This window comes from Pyxicephalus adspersus, chromosome 3 (assembly GCF_032062135.1).
Source record: "Pyxicephalus adspersus chromosome 3, UCB_Pads_2.0, whole genome shotgun sequence".
NCBI lineage: Eukaryota > Metazoa > Chordata > Amphibia > Anura > Pyxicephalidae > Pyxicephalus > Pyxicephalus adspersus.
In genome coordinates this window covers 71010336-71019475 of record NC_092860.1, presented here as the reverse complement: position 1 = coordinate 71019475, position 9140 = coordinate 71010336, and the positions used below count along the sequence as shown (strand labels likewise).

At 41.2% G+C, this 9140-nt stretch overlaps 1 protein-coding gene across 2 annotated transcripts in view; it reads left to right on the top strand.

Moving 5' to 3' along the window:
• PDE4C (phosphodiesterase 4C) overlaps positions 1–9140 on the top strand; it is a 254317-nt gene that overhangs the window by 121761 nt on the left and 123416 nt on the right. The window lies entirely within an intron of this gene.

Genomic DNA, 9140 nt, shown 5'->3' with positions numbered 1-9140 from the left:
CCATCAGAGATCTCCCCGCGGCAGCCGAAGGGAGCCACAACAAGGAGGCTGAAGAGCCGCATGCGGCTCCGGAGCCGCAGGTTGCAGACCCCTGGTGTAGTGTAAATTATGAATAACCTTTCTCTAGTTCTTTAAACCTAATAGGTCACAATCATGGGCAATGCAGGGATCAGCAATCCTGCTGTACAACATAGTAAGTTTTCTGTCAGACTTTATTTTTCCTTTTTTTTTTTTTAATATTCTTTATTTTTATTTTGAAAAAAACACAATAAACAACAAAAACAAGAACAAGACAGTCATAGGGCAAGACAAAACAGGGTAAGGGTAACTATGGGAAACAAAGACCGTTACGTTACACATTCCACATAATATCAAAAACAAAGAAATAACTTGTGGTGCAGTTACAGACAAAACATCATCGTTAGACAACTGAAATAAAAAGGGGAGAATGAAAAAATTAGATGCGAGGAAAACACATATATAAATACGTCACAAAATACTCCCAACCCTTCTCTCTTCATCCTGAGAGGCTCGGATCCAGGTGGCGCTTGAAGTCCCGGGTGTCTCGGTAGTAAATCCAGCTACCCCACATCACATTAAATTTCTCTTGCGTACCCCTTAAGCTCGCAGTCAGGTCCTCCATGAGCATCATATCATTAACCCTGTGAAGCCACATGCCCACAGTGGGAACCGACGCTGTCTTCCACAACACAGGAATACAGGCGTTCACTGCCACTATAAGATGTCTGAGAATAGACCTCCTGTAGCTCTTATCCGGAATAGTGTTATGGTGTAATAGGAAAAACCCGGGATCCCCTGGGACGTTGTGAGTGGTGACCTTCTGTATGAGTGCTCTCACCTGTTCCCAGTAACGGGCAGGACCACAAAATGTGTAACATGGTGCCCTTTTCCCGATTACACCGCCAACATCTGTCTGAGACTTCAGGGAAAAAGCTATGTAGCCGCTCTGGGGTCCTATACCACCGAGAGGATCTTAAAACTCAGTTCCTGATATTTGCTGCTCGTAGAGGACCGATGAACTGTAGAAAGGATCTTGCATTTTTGCTCTGGTCCCAGAGTATAACCCAGTTCAGCCTCACATGCCCGTAGATATGAGGGGGAAAAATTCTCCGGAGTCTGGTTAAGCACAGCATAAAAGTAAGACAGAGAGTGTCTAAGAGGGCCACTTCCTGTACATACCGTCTCAAAACCCGTTTTCACTCGGTTACTGCAATAGTCTGGGGGAAGAGACCGTAAATAGTGGGACAGCTGAAGTGACCTCCAAAAATCAAGGTTAAAGTCCCCCAACCTATCTATCAATGCCTCTATCGAAACCCACTGCCCTTGGTGGATAAAATGTTCTGCTCTAAGGAGCCCTCTCTCACGCAGCTCCCCGAATTTCCCATCTTCCAACCCAGGAGGGAAGGAGGGGTTGCCAATAATCGGATACATGGGAGAAGGTCCAGGCGATAGGTTGAGTTTAAATATAGGTCTCTGACAGGCCTTCCAAGTAGCAAAGATCAAAGGGTGAGATCTCAGATTCAGGTGAGGGAGCTTCTGTAACAATGGGAGCGCCGTCAAAGGTATCGGCGTGAAAGATTGTTCCACACTTATCCATTGTTTGAACTCCCCATGTCGGAACCAGTCCAAAATTCGGACCATTTGGGTTGCCATGTAGTATAGAGAAAAATTGGGGACACCCTCCACTCTTGCTCCGGAATAACAGACTCCTGCTAAGCCTGTGGCCCTTTTTGCCCCAAATGAAGTGGAATACCTTAGTGTGTAATGATTTAAAGAATGAGGCCGACAAAGAAATTGGCAGAGCCTGAAGAAAATACAGGATCTGTGGCAGGACGTTCATTTTCACTGCCTGTATGCGTCCTAGCCAGAACAGGTCAAGGAGGACCAATACTGCAAGTCCTTGTTAATGGTAGTGAAAATGGGAGCGAAATTTAGAGCATAGAGCTGAGATAGGTCCGCTGGAATCCGAGTCTCCAGGTACTGAATCGCCTTACCTTCCCATTTAAAAGAGAAGAATGGAATGAGATGAGATCGAAGGGTTTGAGGCATAGAAATACTCAGGGCCGCAGATTTAGAGTAGTTGATTTTAAAGTTCAACACCGCTCCATATTTCTGTATCGTTTGGATAAGGTTCCGTAGAGATGTAAGAGGGTTAGTGCTGATAAAAAGAAGGTCATCTGCATAGGCTGCCACCTTATGTTCACATCCATTTAACATAAGGCCCTGGATATCTGGATTGGAACGTATTGCTGACAATAGGGGCTCCAGAGACAAAATAAAAATAAGGGGGGACAGAGGGCAGCCCTGTCTAGTGCCGTTAGAAATGCTAAAGGGTGAGGACACTTCTCCGTTCACCTCGACCAATGCAGAAGGGGACGAGTACAAAGCCTGGATCCAGGCCATCATCTTACTCCCCATGCCCATGGTACGGAGCGTGGCCAGCATAAATTCCCAATCCACTCTATCAAAGGCTTTTTCTGCATCGGTCGAGAGCAACAACGAAGATCTGTCAGAAGAAGCCGCCGTGTGAATCCATGAAATGGCTCTTAAAGTGTTATCTCGGGCTTCCCTGAAAGGCATAAACCCTACCTGATCTATATGGATAAGGACATGGATGTGCCTTTGTAGTCTGTTGGCTAGGATTTTGGTAAACAACTTAAGATCTTGATTCAGAAGCGAAATAGGTCTGTAGCTGCTACATGCCGAAGGGTCTTTATCTGCCTTGGGAATTACAGTGACTATAGCTCTTAAAGAAGGCAGCTACAAAGTGAGGAGCCAGGTCCTCAGCGAACTAGTAAGGGAGCGAAAAGCCAACCGGTCCTGGCGCCTTCCCTGACTTAGTTTGCTTTATAGCCGCCTGGAATTCCGTAACAGATATCGGGGCTTCCATATCCTGATGTGCCGAATCAGACAGGCATAGTAAATCAACTCTCTCTAAATAGCGCTGTATTTTCCTCAAATGGGAGTTGCGTGCTGCACTCGACTGGTTGGGCGGTTTTAGATTGTATAGGGAGGCGTAATATTCTCTGAATTTTTCGGCTATCTCTTTCACCCGGTACACCTTTCCCCCAGTATCAGTAGCTAAAAAAGGTAAATGTGTGCGGGCCCTTAGGCCTCTGAGAGCTCTTGCCAGTAGCCGCCCACATTTATCCCCATGTTCATAATAGGTTCTCCGGCATTTGACCAGGGCTGCCTTTGCTTTACCAAGACAGAGAGAGGCTAATTTCTGATGTAGAAGAGCCAACTCTGAGTCTGTTTGTCCTAAGAGCGCTTGTGAAGGAGCTGTAACTCCTGCAGGCGTTTTATAGTGTAAGTAATTTCAGCTTGTCTTTCCTTCTTCAATCTGGTTCAGTGTTTTATAAGAATTCCCCTAATTACAGCCTTGTGTGCCTCCCAGATCACAGTGGGGGAGCACTCAGGAGCAACATTCAGGGTAAAGTAACTCCTCATTTCGGAGGTCAGCTCCGCAGTAACCACTGGGTCAGCCAGGAGTGAATCATTTAGTTTCCAGTGCCAAGACTTGGGGGAAGTGTAAGCTAAACGTAGCGTGAGAATCACTGGTGCATGATCTGAGAATGCAATGTTCCCAATCCTGCAATCCACAACCTGCATCAGGTCCCCCTGCTTAAGCCAAAAATGATCAATGCGTGAATACATCCGGTGCGGGTGAGAAAAGAAGGTGTAATCCCTTCCAGTTGGATTCAAGATCCGCCATACGTCAACCAGTTGATGTTGGTGCAAACAGTGTTTCAATTGGGCAGAAAGATGCGAGCTAGCTGGTCCTGCCGCACCGGATGTATCCAGGTCACGATCAGGGGCAAAGTTAAAATCTCCTCCACATAGAAGCAGACCCTCGGCGAACTCATCAAGCTTTTCAAGCATCCTTTTCATAAATCGTTTGTGGTGCACTTTGGGGGGCATAAATAGAGGCAAAGGTTACCAGGCGTTCCTCCAGAATTCACTTAACAAACAGTACTCTGCCCTCTCGATCCCTGTATATGTCAATAAAATGCCAACGTACCGATCCTGAGATCAAGAGGGAAGAACCCCCAGATCTGGAGTCCACCGAGCCACAATGGTAACTGGTCGGAAATTTCCTATTAAATAATTTGGGAATCTTGCCATGTTTTTATTTTTCCATTTTATTTATGTTTCATTCCATTATGTCATGACCAATCTATTACCCATTGTAAAACTGCCATCAATCCCTACCAAAAGGCCAGATACTGCCAGACATTTTTCCTTTTTTGGTCTACATAGTACTGTTTATATTTAACCCAGGGATTTTAATACTAAAATTAGGGAAAAATGATCACATGGTTTTTTAGGCATCCACTAATTCAATAATGAGAAAAATCAGATGAATTTAATAAAAACCTATAATTTACTCCACAGCTATCGAATCAACTATCCATTATCTAATAAAGATGTGACATACAATACATTTTGCGTGATTCATTTTTTAAAACCTCCAAGCTCAATGCATTTCACAGATTTAAAACCGCTTTTTCAGGAGCATATCGTCTAAGGAAGAACATGTATTCCTAAAGCACAATGATAATGTATTTAGTGACAGATAATCCAGAATGTAGATATAGGAATATGCCACCATTAAACCACTTACAAAAGTCATCAAATAGAAATAAGAACAGAAAAGCAGGGGTTTTCTTTGCGGCAAATCAAAATCAATTGTATTGAGGACAATAGTAAGCTTCCATCAAGATCATTTATACATTGTAAAAAATTGCGTCTGCCCTATTAACATCATGGTTTTTCTGACCCTTCACCTAGACAGAGCATTCCCTGAACATTAAACAAGCGATACGGTTCAAACCCCCGAGGCGTTTCGCTGAATGGCTTCTTCAGGGGGATGAGCTCAGAACGTTATCAAGAGTGTTCTTGCTGTGATGATTCATACATGAGGTCAGATTATCAAGTAAAGTATAGCTAGCATTCCAAACAGGATTTTCTCAAAGTCTTGTTTATGTTTATACTGTTCTCATGAGTGCGATACCTATAATCACAGCTTATCTCAGCAGGCTGCATAGCTGAAAGACCAACAGCTCTTTCAAAAGTCACATAGAGGAACAAAGACCTTAGCTTATCTGTCCCAACGACTTGTCAGAAGAGGTGGACAATCAAAAGCCACAGATATGGATGCAGAGGCTAAGGAAAGATCAGGAAGTTGGAAAAATAGCCAACCTGGCTATATCATAATCTATAAATAATATTCAAATTACTAAGACCACCATGCCAAATAAATAAGTGGAAGTGTTCCTTTAAAAAAAGAATCAATCAACCAAAAGTCTATTGCATTGTGTGTTAGAGGGTATTGAAGGTATATACTGTTGTACCAGATCACCAACACTGAAAAAGGGACACATTTTTCTATTGTATAAAAGGGTTATCCACCCTTTTATATAATGTTAAAAACTGTGATGTTAAGTGATTCAAGTGTATCAACTTACCATTGTCTCTTTTTTTAATTTTTTAAATGTTAACTTACAGAAGCTTGTTGACAATGAAAAAGAAGAAACAAAATCTTAGAGTTGTCAGTAAGTGAATATAAATCTCTGTTGGTGTATGCAATTTAAAACTCAGACAGAAAACTGAGATTAAAACTCCTCATTCATGTTGATCTGGGATGTTTGGGCTTTTTAGGTTAAGGTAAAGTACATGCAAACTTCAAAATGAATGTGTTCCCATCTCTAAACTATTAAAATCATTTTGTTATTTCTGTAAAACAAAACACTTCCAGTTTGCTCTGCCTGTGATGCACTGTTACCTGTTATATTGTTCTTGAACTATATGACACTGCCCATCTATGGTATGCACAAAAGGAGGAGGAGTGCTCCCAGTAGTCCTTTCCTGTGCTGTTTCTGTTGTAATTGGGAGTTGTCATTCTATCTCTGGAAAGGTATTGCTGGCAGAATTACCAGGTACAAATAAAGGGGAAAGGGGCTGGTAATCTGCAATATATTACATTTTTCATGATTTAGATATGATTTAAAGGAATAATTAGAGCTCCTCCTGTTGTTTTGATCAGTGATTTTTAGACTCCTTATTTGGGGAAGGTAATGTGAAGAAATTTAGGACTTTAGTGCCCTCTTGTGGATAACATGTGTAAATGTATCTTTTACAAGCTCCAAGAATAGTTTTCATTTAAAGAGGTTTACCCATCTCTAGAATAGGTTTGTGTTTTTTTTTTGTTTTGAATTAAGTGGTGTTGGATTAGACTTATTGTCAGCTGTCAGCTTTGTATTTCTACCTATTTATTCATTTGTTTGCACTGTAACAAAAAAAAAGAAAAGACTGTCATTTAAAAATGTTTGTGACTTTTTACGCACACAAGGGCACAAGGGTGAGAGAAAACCTTCTAATGGGAACACCTGTCTAATAGAGAAACTCCCTTTATTTTGTGAAGTCCCCCCAGTGTTACACAGCAAAAAAAAAAAAAAACGTTTTTGAAATGAGTTTCAGGGAGAAAAAAAAAATCACTGTAAAATTTAGTATAGTCTTGTAATTTATTCCAGCATAGTTTCCAGCACATCCAACGCTGATTGTTACTGTCCAATTAGAGTTGTCTGCTTTGTTGCTGATCTGCCTTACCCTTGGGAGCTAACCTTAACCACTGTAGCCCGACTGTTGCTTTTGTAGGATGTGTGCACAGCTTTTGATATACTATGGCAGAACATGAATTTGCTCTTTGCATCAGAGGATTCAACGTCAGATTCCTGTTGTAGATTTTAGAATTTTATCATCTTGTTGCCTCAATTAAGTTCTTCCTCCTAAAGCTACGTACACACTTCCAATAATTATTGTTGGTAAATGAACGACCGATGAACGACCAACGATCCTGCACAATATCTTTAAATATCCTTGATCGTATAGCACCAATCCCGTACATGCAGATAACGACACGATCGTTCAACGATATTGTACACATGATAGATGCGATCGTTTGAACAATACAGGAAGTGACGTGCACCAGAGGAAGTGAATAGTGTGTACGAATGATCGGGTCAAATGAACGACATTCACCACACTGTTCCTTTGTCTCTCTGTGCAATATGCCCTTCAAAGTGTTCTCAAGGAAGAAGAAAGCAGCTCTTGCTTTGATGTGTCTGCTTAGTGCTGAAGAGGAGGACGTTAAGAAGAAGCGGCGAATGTGGTGTAAGGATTGGTTGTTGGACCGAGACAACATGTCACATGAGAATCTGCTACGGGAACTGCGCCACTCATTCCCAGATGACTACAAGAATTATCTTCGTATGTCAGATGTCTGTTTCCAGCAATTACTTTCTGCAGTTAGACCTTTTCTGCAGAAACAAGATACCTTCATGAGGAAGTCCATTACACCTGAGCAGAGGTTGATCGCCACACTGAGATACCTTGCCACTGGAAGATCTCTGCAGGACATGAAGTTCTCCACTGGGATCTCACCGCAAGCAATGGGTCATATCATCCCCGAGACATGTGCAGCAATTATTGACTGCTTGAAAGATCAGTACATGAAGGTAGAGGCTACATATATATAGATATTCATAGATAAATATATATATATACACACATGAACACAGTACACCTGTACAGAACGTTCGTTCATCGCGCATGCTCGGAACATGCATGATCACTGAACGACCGTACACACGATAGATTCGCCGTGCCGGTCGTTTCGTTCGTCGGTCGTTCATCGTTCGTTTCCAATGATAATTATTGGATGTGTGCACGCAGCCTAACTCTTTTCGGTTAAAACAGGAACAAGACAAAGCTGCCTATTTTTTCCAAAACTATTTATTTTATCTTTAAAGCTGGAACCTTCGGTTGACACTGTGGTATTTGGGCTAGTTAGGTGTCATTTTATTGTCCAACAGCAGGTGTCTCTAAGTGGCCAGCAGAATGTTACATTTATTCACCACCTGAATCTAATCCTCCCATCATCTCACCACCTTGCCTCACCCCTTGTCTGTTCCCCTAAGAATATTTGTATGCCACTTGCAACAGCTATACCTATACAATCAAACCTTTCCATTCAGTAACTGGGGACCACAGATGTGCATCTTGAAACAATGCTTTTTTTTTCTACATATCTCTTTTCCTTCTGCTGAGCTTATTCAATATCTTTTCTTGCAACAAAAGTTCAGGCCTGGTATTGGAGCCTTAAGAAAAAAAATTAGTAGCACAATTATCATTCTAGTTTTTTTACATGCCAGTATGGGCTTTTTTTCTACGTGCCTGCCTGAATATAGTGAAATGTTTGCAAATCCTTAGACTTTAATGTGGCTTCCTCTGGGTATTCTACACTGGGATGAAAGTATTCAATTAGCGTATTTTCTGGATTCCTATATTGCATTTTTCTAACAATGAAAATCTGCAGGCCTGTATTGTTGTTCCCAAAAGGTACCCATGAATTCAAACAGAAAAGGGTGTGACTCTTGGGTAAAGGTTAATCATGTTAATGATAGGTAAGATGTTAATCATGTGTAAAAACATTTATAAATACCCCCAGTATGAATGCCTATATTTCATAGGAGATTACAATGACTTTCCTTAACTCTAACACAGTTTGAGGATTGCTGCTTAAGCAACCCATTCCACAGTGTCCACATTTTTTCTAAATTAGTCTTCTACCACCATAACAGACACCACCAAACCTTCTTATATGAAAAAGAAAGAGAATATAGGCAAATTAATGCTTTCTAGTGAGACAAGATCTGGTTAGCCGCTGCCAAAAACTCTAATATTATGTTAGAGCATATGTTAGTGCAAATCCTAAAAGATCATGTACAAATGATATTTAACGTCTGATCAAACTGGCAACTTTGCCACTGCTGCCTTGCTGCAGTCGTAGTGTGGCAGTGGTAAGTAAGAGAAATGTATCCAACTTTTTACATCTATGCCCTTACATACCCATGGATGCAAATGTTTTTGTTATTTTTACAGCTGGATACCTAGTTAATTCCCATACTTGTTTTCAACTTCACTCTGCAGTAGTCATTTACTGTACTTGTAATGAAAATTTCAATACAATTATCTGTAAAAGTCAAATCTTGTGTATGTTATATATTCTAACAAGACTTCTGCAGTGAGTGTATACAATGTAGAACATGTGCACTGAC